At 37.8% G+C, this 12,223-nt stretch overlaps 1 pseudogene; it reads left to right on the forward strand.

Moving 5' to 3' along the window:
- The first annotated feature begins 1,259 nt into the window (after positions 1–1,259).
- Positions 1,260–11,403, forward strand: LOC141573699 (guanylate-binding protein 6-like; annotated as a pseudogene).
- The last annotated feature ends 820 nt before the right edge of the window (positions 11,404–12,223 follow it).

Raw genomic sequence — 12,223 nt, forward strand, 5'->3', positions numbered from 1 at the left:
AAGAAAAATAATTTCATCTCTCTCATCACATAGGGTTTTAAGAGCTATATACCAGGAATAAGGACAATGATCAAATTTGTATTTCTTATTATACATCTCAATATCACACACCCATAATATCTTGTCATAGGTGTCTGCAGGTCATTCTCCCTGCAGCTTTCCCAAGCAATGCCCACTGCTTCTCCCTGCCTAAGATCCAAATAAGGGAAAAGATAACAGTCCTTCAGGCAGCCCATGAGATGTCAGAACATTGTAAATGCAGTCTGCTCTGCTCTGTTTATTTTGAAAAAGGGAATTGGAAATTCAACTGATGCCTTAGATAGTCTATTTTATATATTCACTGGTAACCTATTGCTCTAGGCATCTGTGGAGCTGTCTCTCCACATTTTTCCTTGAGAAATACCTGCTGCTTCTTTCCAACTGATATCCAAGTTTTACCACCACCTACCCCTCTGCCACCCTTCCCTGAGTTTCATGTGAGGTGAAACAGAGACCTGAAGAGGCAGCCCTGACAGGTTAGAACATTATAAAATTCCCTCTCTCTGAATCAGGGGAGGGAATTGGGAAATGATTTGCCACTTCCTTAAAGACCTTACCACAATGGGGACCGAGGTCAACAGAAAAACCACAGAATTTCCTACCATTTTGAATGAGGCTGTTTCTTGATTTGGTATTTGGTTGGTTGCTTTGGACCTTTGAGTGTTTTATGGAACTACTGTAAGGTTATTCTAGCCAGTATTTTGGTTGTTGTTTATATCTCCGTGGGGAAACAAGAGCTTAGAGTTTGCTAGTCTGTCATTTTGCTCAAGTATGTAGATTTTCAATCCTTTCTCAATGACATTCACTCAGCCTTTGTGAGAACCACTTACCTCATTTCCAAAGTAGTTATATTAATTTCTAACTTTCAGTCTCTTGTGAATATCAGTTTAGCTGGATATGTAAGTTATTATCAAAGGGCTTGGTATATTGTAGGCCTTCAGTGCATCATAACAATAACTTTAAGTATATTATTATTTTGAAATAACAGTTTGGAGAGTGATATTATATTATTTCACTACCAATACCATGAAAGACTTGAGGGAATGATGGGGGAAAACCTCTACAGTATGCTAATTCTAGGTTACATTTTGTCTAATGGAAAGCACAGAACTCTTACTTACCTTATCCTATGTTGATAGATGCTTTGTATAAGTCTGAGTTAGAGAATGACTTTATAATCTGATTTCCACTAAGAAGCTCTTCTAGGTTGGCAGGTTGCCATGGCATCCAGACCCAAAATGATGGACCCCATTTGTCTGCTGGAAAGTGTCAATGTTCTTTCAGTGAACCAAAAATCTCTGCAGATTCTTGGTGAGATTTCTTTGCCAGTGCTGGTGGTGGCCATCGTAGGACCAATCATACAGGCAAATCCTACTTGATGAGCCATCTTGCAGGTCAGAATCATGGTGAGTGTTGTACTGGGTCAAGGACTAATTGCTTCATTTTAGCTAATACCTCAGCTTCTTAATTTTTGTCCTGATCATGTGTAGGGAGAACCAAACTTCTCTTAACAAATCAACTTTCCACTCCTATTTCTCACTGCTAAACCACTGTCTTACTGTAATTCATTATCATATTGTATGTTTTATTCCTGTAAAGCAAAATTTCTCCTACCAATTCTCACAATCCTACCTTATTTTACATGCTTAAACACTGGACTCTTGCAATTGTGTCTACTCGCTCTTGAAACACATTTTGCGTTTTTATGGACTATTCTCATCTACATATAAATGTGTTCAAATGTCTATAATCTTAAAAATATTTCCTGTATGTCATATACTACTGTGGCTAACACCTCTCCCCACTTTTGAAAAATTTCTCTGACAAAAAATATAATCTTGATTTTTTTTCCACCTTTTTCTCTTGCCATTTCTGTCTTCAGTCCATTTCTCTCTGGCTTTGAACCTCACCGTTCTTTCAAGATACTCTTTTTATGGTTATCAATGACTTCCATTTTGTCTGATTCATGGATTCCCCTTTGCCTCTATGTTGAGCCCTTGCTTGGTATCTTTATCACAATTAATAGTCCTTCCTCCTTGAAACAGATGACACACAAAGTAGGACATTCTTGAAGAAATGGAGAAAGCACCAACTCGTATGCTGGGATACTGACATTCCAATAGATCTGACTCTGTAGCCCCTTGGTTGTTCAGATTATCTGCTCTAACTGAATGCTGCTTTCTCCCCTCTCCTCACAGGCTTTCCTCTAGGCTCTACAGTGCAATCTGAAACCAAGGGCATCTGGATGTGGTGTGTGCCTCACCCACGCAAGCCAAATCGTACTCTGGTGGTCCTTCTGGACACTTAGTGCCTGGGGGATAAGTGAATCGTAAAGCAGAAATTCACAGTTAAATACTTTTTTCCTGGATTTTCCCCTTATCTTTCCATGGTCCTAGAAATTTTACTGCTTTAATCTGTAAAATCTAGAAATCAATTATAGTAAATAAGGCAAACTATAATTTGTTTGAATCTCACTTCTAGGTAAGATATCATGGTGTCTTAGATAAATTTTATTTCTTGGCACTGTGTGGATGACTTGATTACATTTAGTAAGTCATTATTGAACAGCTGAGTTACAGGCCTTTGGATTTAGAATTGTAGATATCAGTGACCAAAGTAAAGGTCCTGCCCTAGAAGGGTCTTTAGTTCAATTGATAAGACCACATTATCTGCAGTCAGATTTAGTACCATGTAATTGGGAAAGAAGCAGGCTGGATGGAAGTAGAAATTACATTGCATAGCAATCCCCAATTTCTGGGAATTTCATGGGAGCTCCATGGCTGGAATGGCTTTTTTGAGTTATCCTGAGTTTGGGACAGGGGTGCTGATACATTTTTGAAGAGCTGCTCCAGAAGCCTTTCTAATTAAGAGGGCTGACACCTGAAGACTGTCTTCCACCAGCACTCCCAACAGCTGGGGGAATAAGTCCTTCAGTTTTGAAAGGCAATCCAGGCAGCACCTGACTGGTTTTGAGAGCTTACAGTTAAGCATAACTAAGAAAGAGGAGAAGTATCAATCTGTGAGTGAGGAAAAATTTCTGATTCACCTTCTTAGCTACAAGGTGAAGAATGTATTTGAGGGTTGGATTTAAGGGACGGGTTTACATTTTCCATGATGTAGTTCATCAACTACTCACAGAGTGTTCTGGAAATCTGTGAGACACCTCTGAATGTGCAAGTTCTATAAAAGTAAGTTTTTGTCCTACAAGAAACATTTTAAAATGGATTTTTGGTGTTTTAGCTTTCTGCTAATGGGTGAAATGAACTATCCCTCCTTTCCCCCTTTTGAGATTTATTTGGAAATAATACCTACATTTTTATAGCTCTCTTTTTTTTTCCTAAATGGGAGTTAGAAAGTGTGTGCTTATTTTTAAAGCCATATATCAAATAATGATATAATCTTCTTGTTGAAATAATTGTTTGTCATAACTGCTACTGTTTCTTATCCTAATTGATTATTTTTAAAAAGTGGGTTTTGGGGAAAGAAAGTAATGAATAGACTCTTATCCCCCCAAACTCCCATTTAGAATATTCTCAACATAAACCACAGTTTTTGCATTTGCACTTGGAGAAACTTTACATGCCATTTATAATAAAAAAAAATTTCCAGTTTATGCCATTATTTAGACAATGCTATGATTTATACAAATTAGCCTGGGCTTTAAGGCCCTTGATTAGGCTGCATGAAAGCTCACCTTATCTTCTCCACTTGCCCTCTGCCCTGAAATGACTCTAACTACAAGACCCCTGTCTTCTCCCATCTTTAATTTTGTTTCTCTGGGTTTTCCTGTCTATGGGATCACCTTCATTTCTTCAGTTCCACATTTACCAGTTATTTAATATTCAGCTCAAGACTTTGAGGAAGCTTTCAGATTATAAATTCTTTCTCCAAATTTCATAGCTCTGTTCTTTCTTGATAGACTTCTAAATTTTAGTTTAGTGTTATAGCTATAGGTTTCACTGCTTATATACATTACTGAGAGTAAGCCTTTTACAGATACTTCTATCTTTGTTGCAATACTGTTATGGATGTTTGTCCACTGCTTTGAAATAGTCATGTTGAAAGAAATAATTTTCATTTTTAGCATTGCTTTTTTAAAATCTAAGAACAGTGGGGGATATTTAGTAGCTTCCTGCAATTATTTATTGATTGGATATAATTTAAATACACAGTTATGCCAACTATGGTGTATTTTATATGGACTCTGATTAATAAATATATGTAGAATGAATAAGTGCCCACACTCATCACTGAATTCCTAATTACACAACAGGTACTGTATTAGTTTTTCTGTATATGTTATTTTACTTTATCCAATTGAGGAAAAAGAAAGTACTGTGAACATTAGAATCCTTTTATATATGAAAAATTTGCAAACACAAGAAATGTCTCTGTAATTGTCAAAGTTGATATCTGCATTTACATCTGTCTTCAATTTCTTTGCATGGTGAGTATGTTAGCTGAAATAATAAATGAAACCATGATTGAAGAAGTGTACAGATGAATTTCTAATGTAGGGATAAACTTCTAACTCTCTTGTTCTAATGTGCTTTCTAGGATGAGTCTAAGAAGGATTCATGGATCTTTGCCCTGGCCGTGGTACTCTGCAGTAGCTTTGTCTAGAACAGCATGAGCACCATCAACCACCAGGCCCTGGAGCATCTGCAGTATCCTTCCAGGTCCTGAACCACCATGTTTCACTGAATTCATTGGATGAGGATAGAGTAAGTCTCTCCTTTCCTGTCATTTAGTTTTCTTGGGTGGAGCAGAGGGGACCCATGGCAAAAGAGTGTGTTTATAATATTTTTATACTAGAGAAATGTGGGAATTGTTGGTAGTGAGTTTCTTTTCCCTAACCAAATATTAGTTATGTGACAGAGCTTGCAAAACATCAGGGCAAAGTCCTCTCAAACACCTGATAGAGTAGAAGATTCCACAGAATTTGTGAATTTCTTTCCAGACTTTATCTGGACTCTATGGGATTTCACCCTGGAGCTGCAGTTATGTGGTCAGCCTATCACAGAAGATGAGTACTTGGAGAATGCCCTGAAGCTGATTCCAGGTATCAGAGTATGGCCTGGGCAGTGTACGGTCCAATAGAGTGTGGGATCTACTAAACAATATCCCTCATCTCTGTGATTGCATTTGTATTTGAGACTAAATCAAAGTCTGTGGAAATGGTGGCTGGAAAGTGGGTTGCAAAGATCTAGGGGCTACAGTTGAAGTTTACTCAAGAAGAGTAAAGTGAAATTACTCAAAACCAATTTGTTTTTTATACATCTTTAAATTTAGCATCCAGAATTAAATGGGTGCTGAAACATTCTAAAGACTGGACACTGTGTTTCCTATTCCTTCAATTTGTCTCTGTTGAAGAAAACAACTTATCAGCTAATTGTTAGACATGAAACTGCAGTGAAAAGCTTATCTAAAGAACAAAATGTAGATTTCACATATTATTCTTTTCAAAGAGGGATATAAAACTTTCTAATCCTGTATAATTATATCATCTACAAAATGATTGTATGTTCTAAATAAACCTGAGGAAGTGACTGTCTTTACAATCTATGCCTTTTCATTAATACTGACAATTATTAGAACATACATTTTACCTTCCACATCATAGCTTTCTCCTAATTCTCACATGTTTACCCATGAATTAATTACAAGGTAATAAATTATTTTCATGGGTTACATTTCCAAGGATGTGTGTCTATTGAAACCTTGAGAGAAATATCAATCCCAATTTATTCATTCTTCTTTTCACGTTTCTATTTATGATTTCTCAAAACAGCTATTAAGAAATTGGCTGGCAGGAGAGGACCAGATATAATCATTTACCTCAAAGAGTTTATAGATTATTGGTGATACCTTAAAATTTCATTTCAGGTACATTTATACTTCAGAGGTTTTACTAAAAAATAGATAACACTGCATCAATTATTTTTAGCATCAAAACAGTTTTTCTTAAATAATGATGATGTCATTCCTAATATTCCAATTACTGTCCATGATCCCTTGTTTGTAGCTCTCCTTTTTGGTTCCACAGCTCAATTCCTACATAAGGTTGAGTTGAGCAGAAAGTTTCATGTGACCTTTCATTCTTTTAGCTGCTAGTTAAGCAAACACATCATAGACAACCACTCTACTATGTGCATGTCTGGAGAGACCAGCCATAGGTTTCCTTTACTGGATCAGATGTCTCCCTAAATTTCTCTGCAGTTATATCATTGGTATAAGTCTGATGTGCAAAGAAGTATTGAATGTCTATGTTAAAAGAGTTCTGTGTGTAGAAATGGCAAAGACACACAAATCCCTGCCATGAACACCTGTAACCCCCTCGCCTCAAGACTCTACACACTCTAATCCCTGTTTTTCTGTCCCTCAGGGAAGAATCCCAAAGCCCAAACATCCAATCTACCCAGAGACTGCATCAGGCATTTATTTCCAAGATGGAAGTGTTTTGTCTTTGACTGGCCAACATAGGAAAAAAAAATTCTAGCCAATATTGGGATGGTATCTGAAGACCAATTGGATCCTAAGTTCCAGGAGCAAACAAAAAATTTCTGTTCTTACACCTTCATTGATGCAAGGACCAAGACCCTCACAGAAGGAATCATGGTCACTGGGAAATGTGAGTCTCTTTTTCCCATTTCCATGGGGACTGGTATATGTTGAATATTTTATATAATGTGCTTTCTAGTATTTTTGTTTGATTCTATAAAGAATTCTGATTTTAAAGACATTTATTCTCCATGAATAAATCTGTATACTTTATAATTATCTCACTTTGGGGGATTTACAAATTCCTTCCTCAAATTTCAATTTTTGTCAATGATATCGGTGGCTCCCACTTATCTGAAAACATTCTCCACTTAGAATATAATCACTCTTTTGGTGTAAAAACAGAATACTGCATGTTTTCAAAGAAAGTCCTATACAATAAGTGTTTCTCACAAGGAGAATTCAAAAGATATTTTGAGAATTTAGAGTGGTCCAAAAATAAATATTAGCCCATAAATCACTGAAAATCCATTCAAAGCCTCAGAATTAGGAATAAATTAAACATGGTACACTTTGCCTCATCTGTCTATCTATGTAATCTATATTGCTTTCAATTTTTAAAATGGGGAACTGTATTTTCCAGGTAGCCCCTAGTATGTTAGATAGAAGTAGATATTAACTTTTTTAGTCCTGTGGCCTGGAAAACCATAAAAATGAAGAGTCAGTAGGAAAATGAAGGTGATAATAGTAGTGGGAGGTAGGGGTGCATGTGTGTGTTTGTGTGTGTGCATGTGTATATGACCCTAGAAGCATAGTCTCAGAATCCTGGAGCCATTGACTGATAACTTGATATTTAGCCCCTAAATTTCCTGGCTTCTTCAGGGCTGAGGACTCTGGTTGTGACCTATGTGGATACTATCAATAGCGGAGCAGTACCTCGCTTGGATAACGCAGTGACAACTCTGGCCCAGCTGGAGAACTCAGCTGCCATTCAGAAGGCAGACAACCACTACAGCGAGCAGATAGCCCAGCGAGTGAGCTTCCCCACAGACATGCTGCAGGAGCTGCTGGAGGCACACGCTGCCTGTGAGAGGGAAGCCCCTGCAGTCTTCATGGAGCACTCCTTCAAGGAAGACAAGCAGGAGTTCCAGAGTAACCTTGTGGTAATCTGTCTTAGTATTTACCTTTTGTCGCCTCCCCTTGAAGAATGAAGCCTAGAAGTGTTGTTACCAGTCCCATGGCTCATCTCTCACTCAAGGATAAAGTAGTCCATGTTCTCATGAGGGACAGAGTTTCAAAGGACTACATTTCCTTCTTTTTTGACTGCCAGAACTCAGGCAGTTTATCTGGAACTCCCTTTGACCTTCAATGAAAAATCAGTATAGATATCCTCTTGAAATAAATACTTCTGTGGATTCCAAGCCTGTCCAGAACACCCAAGACATTCTTTAGCTGGCTTCTTTTTCTGTGAACACACTCCTATGGCTGGGAACCAAAATTGCTCTTTTCAGATCCACATCTCAGGCCACTTTCAGCTTAGGTTGCTCCTTGTTGTATCTATCATTGAATACAGACAGAATCACTGAATGTGGCAGCTTCAAGGAAGCAGAGAGATTAGGTAATGCAACTCCAACAGCTCAGATGAAATACCCAAAGGAGGTTAGGGAACTTCCCCATGGTCTTCCAGAGTTTTCAGAGCTGTGAATAAATCAAATCTTGTGACTGCTGTTTTATTACATGTCCTCCAACAGAATACTTTTCTCATGAGGAACACTGTTAGACCAATTCTTCTACCAGATCCTTTGGAAATTTACTTCCTCTGTTCCTTACTTCTGGTGACAGCCCTCTATCTTTCTTCCCTCTAGGAAATCATAAAGAATAAGAAAGATGATTTCTTGATGCAGAATGAAGAGACATCAATCAAATATTGCCAGACTAAACTTGATCAGCTTTCAAAGACACTAATAAAAAGTATCCCAGCAGGAACTTTCTCTGTTCCTGGAGGTCATGAACTCTACAGGAAAGCAAAGGAAATTATTGAAAAGGAATATCACCAAGTGCCCATGAAAGGAGTGAAGGTGAGGAATAAGGGAAACATGGGGAACCTACAGAATAGTCAAAGGGCTATACTGAAAATCTGAGAGAACAGCTCCATGCATGCATAAAGAGAGAGTATGGGGCCATTCAAACAGCTTTGGCTCTTAAGGTTCACTGCATGCTATTTATTCCTGAAGAGAGTACAAATGTCAACTCCCAACCGTGAGTACAGATTTCTTAAATCCAGAGACAGAACATAAATTATTCATTTTTTTTTTACTCAACAACATATTTGACGTGTTGACCACTGACAATTTACAAGTCAGTCTTTGTACACAAGGATGATCACAATTGAGACAGGAAGTCAACTACATAGACAAGTTATAACACTCAGGAAAGAGCTACTTAGGTGTTAGAAACAAACATCATCATCATCATCATCATCATCATCATCATCATCATCATCATCATCATCATAATTAAAAATCAACAATACTAATGCAACTAATATATATTGAACAGTTGTTTCCTATAGCCAAAATGTTAAACTCGTTCCCTAGACTCTTTAGTTTAATCTTTCAAATAACATTAAGAAGCATCTACATTATCAACATTTTAAAGATCTGAACTGAGAAGCATAGGCAGGTTAAAATAAGTTGTCTAAAGTTATAACCAGCTAGTGGCAGAGGAGAACAGCAGCACAATTTAGAGGCACTATTTCACACTGGGAAAACAGATATGTACAAGCACCAGAGATTTGGATTTGTAGAACTGAACATGGTACTGACTGGCTGGAATCTAGAGTGGGGAGAAGGAAGTAGCACTGGGCAAGTGACTGGAGGGAGACAGGTCAGTCTAAGGAGCTTGGACTCATTGTAAGGAACCACTATGGAACTTTAAATATGAAGCAAAAGTTACATGGAATTAGTTGTCTTTGCAGCACTAATTTACTTATTCAAAATCTAATTTCTGTGCTCCTCCTTGGTTCCTCAGGGAAATGAGTTCCTCCAGAGATTTCTGCAGTCCCAGGTGGCAATAGAGAAATCCTGCAGGCAGATAAAGCCCTCACTGATGGGGAGAAGCCCATAGCAGGTAGAGGGTAGGGCTGGTCTCACAGTGGGATGGGTAGGTTCTTGCAGTGCCCTCTGACAGGTGTGAGAGCAAAACCTTCCCAATACAGGAGCTTCCTTCCTTTCTGTGGAACAAACCTGCTGCGTCTGGAAACAGCAAAGGGAACTGTGATTGGATGCCAGACAGACAGAGCCTTTTCTCTCACATTCTGAAGTGTGGTCTTGATGGTATGGACACGGGGTGGGGGGGAAGACTTCGGAGATTTCCTACCCCTCTCTTCAATTTGTTTTGGCCTCTGAGCTCAAGAGGGTGGAGGTCAATCGTTGCCTATTATTTCCCTCTCTAATGCCTCCCTGGGGCAGAGGAGTGGACCAGGAATGAGAGAACTGATAAGGAACAGGAGCTGCTGAAACAGAAACTGCAGGAGCAGCAGCAGCAGGTGGAGGCTCAGAAGAGAAGTCTTCAGAAACACATAGTCCAGATGATGGAGAAGCTGGTGAGGGAAAGAGAAAACCTGCTGAGAGAGCCAAACAAGATATTGGAGCATCAGCTGAAGGTGAATCAGGCTGTGGCAGTAGTAGAGCTTCATAGATTTGCCCTGGTACCTCAGGAAGGGATGGGTGAAGGTTACAGCAAGATCATGCAGAGATCAGAAGTGCATCTACTGCTTGTGATTTATTAAAACCCTGAAGCCTTTGAATCCTTCCAAAACCTTTAAATTCGTCTCTGTAAGTAGACTTTGGAGTGTTCAGGATGAGAATGCCCCCCCTACTCCAAGCCCTCAGAGAATATAAATAAGGTTGAATAGCCACTTAGAGAAATTTAAAATGATCTCACAGGGCTTGATTGAACAGATATTCCAAATATGTGTGTTTAATATGAACAACAAATAGTATTGTTTACCAAGTTCACTACATATTACCAGGAGCCCTGCTCAGCCCAAGGCCCTGAGGTAGGTCTCTGCTGAAATAAAACTACCAGAAATGTCCAGAATTAAAAATACAGGGAAGTGGCAGCTTTTACTCTTGCTGCATTGCCTCCAGGTTTGTATATATCCCCAAGATATCATGTGGCTTGGAGGGATTTCTCTCATTGTTCATCTGAACATGATTTATAAGAGATTTCTATAATTTGTGGACCATGTGTTTATAACAGATTTCTATAATATGGGTGACAGTACCATCCTGAGTGGAACTGAGAATTAGTGCTGTCAGACCAAGGCTTCCTCTCATTTGCATTTTTTGACTGGAAAATATTACATTTGTCCTCATGCCAGGCTTAGCCTCCTGGCAAAACCCTAAGGTATATGAATATTATTAAGGCTGTAAACTACACTTTCTCTTAATATTTAGGTCCAAACCAGGAAATATTCCTTGTTACAAGAGTCTCCTTTCATGATTAAGAGAGAACAATTTTAGGAATAAAACAAAGATAGTCTGACAAAGTTTTAAAGTTTGACAAAATGTAATCCTTGAAAAAAATGGGGGATTTAAAAAGTTTTACTTCCTTCCTCACTTTTTTTTTTTAGGTCCAAGAAGATCTGTGTACTTAAGGATTTAGAAAGAAATGTGAGAAGATGAAAACAGAGATAAATCATTTGAGAAAGAGAATTGTTGACACTAAAAATGATGATCGTTCCTTGCTTGCACAAGCCTTGGTCAACTTGGCAAAATAATCACTTCATTATTGCCTGCCCCAGCTAACATTCTTGGTAATGTTATGAAAGTATTGGGCTCACTATTTAAAAAGATGTAGCTTTCCTTGTAAAGAAAATATATATATAATATATTATACATGTATATTCTCTGGCCTATTTCTGATGTGCATGCTTTTCACTTTCATTCAGCAATGCTTTAAGTATAAAAAGTGATTTCTAGAGAATACTGATGCCTGGCCCACATTAGATAGAATAAGTGCATGGACACTTTGATTTAGTGTGTTCACTTTTAGGAAATATATATGTGTGCAAAATCATATATATGTGTATGTACATACATACAAGAGTTTCACTGAGGCTTCACTTCTAATGGCAAAAGATTGGAAACCACTTAATGCTCATTTATGTAATTTGGTAATATATATTTTGCATGCACACATACTAGAATACTAGATTGCTAGTAAATAGATAGTGGAGCTCTATTTGTATAAATATAGAACAATCTGGAAGATAGATTGTAGAGTGAAAAAATGAGGCACAAAACAGTTTGTATAATGTGTTCACCGTAAAAAAAAATGCAATTATTATGGGCACGCATACACATGTATATATAGCACATTTCCGGAAGATTCATTAGAAATTGGTATCATTGGTTCTTCCTGAAGAGGACAGCTTGGCATCAGGGATGAAAAGGACACATGCTTTTCATTATATACTCTATCTTTTCAAATTTGCAAAGATAACTTGTGTTATCATTTCTCGAATAACAAAGAAAACAAAGTATAATACTAATAATTAAAATAGTAAATGGAATGTGAATAAATGGAATTGCTCATTGCTTCTAGAAATGACATTAGCCTGCTCAATAAGGGGTCTAAGACTAAGATCAGAATACTAGAAAATAACGTTTGCATCCTA

The sequence above is a fragment of the Camelus bactrianus genome, chromosome 17 (genome assembly GCF_048773025.1).
Source record: "Camelus bactrianus isolate YW-2024 breed Bactrian camel chromosome 17, ASM4877302v1, whole genome shotgun sequence".
Classification (NCBI taxonomy): domain Eukaryota; kingdom Metazoa; phylum Chordata; class Mammalia; order Artiodactyla; family Camelidae; genus Camelus; species Camelus bactrianus.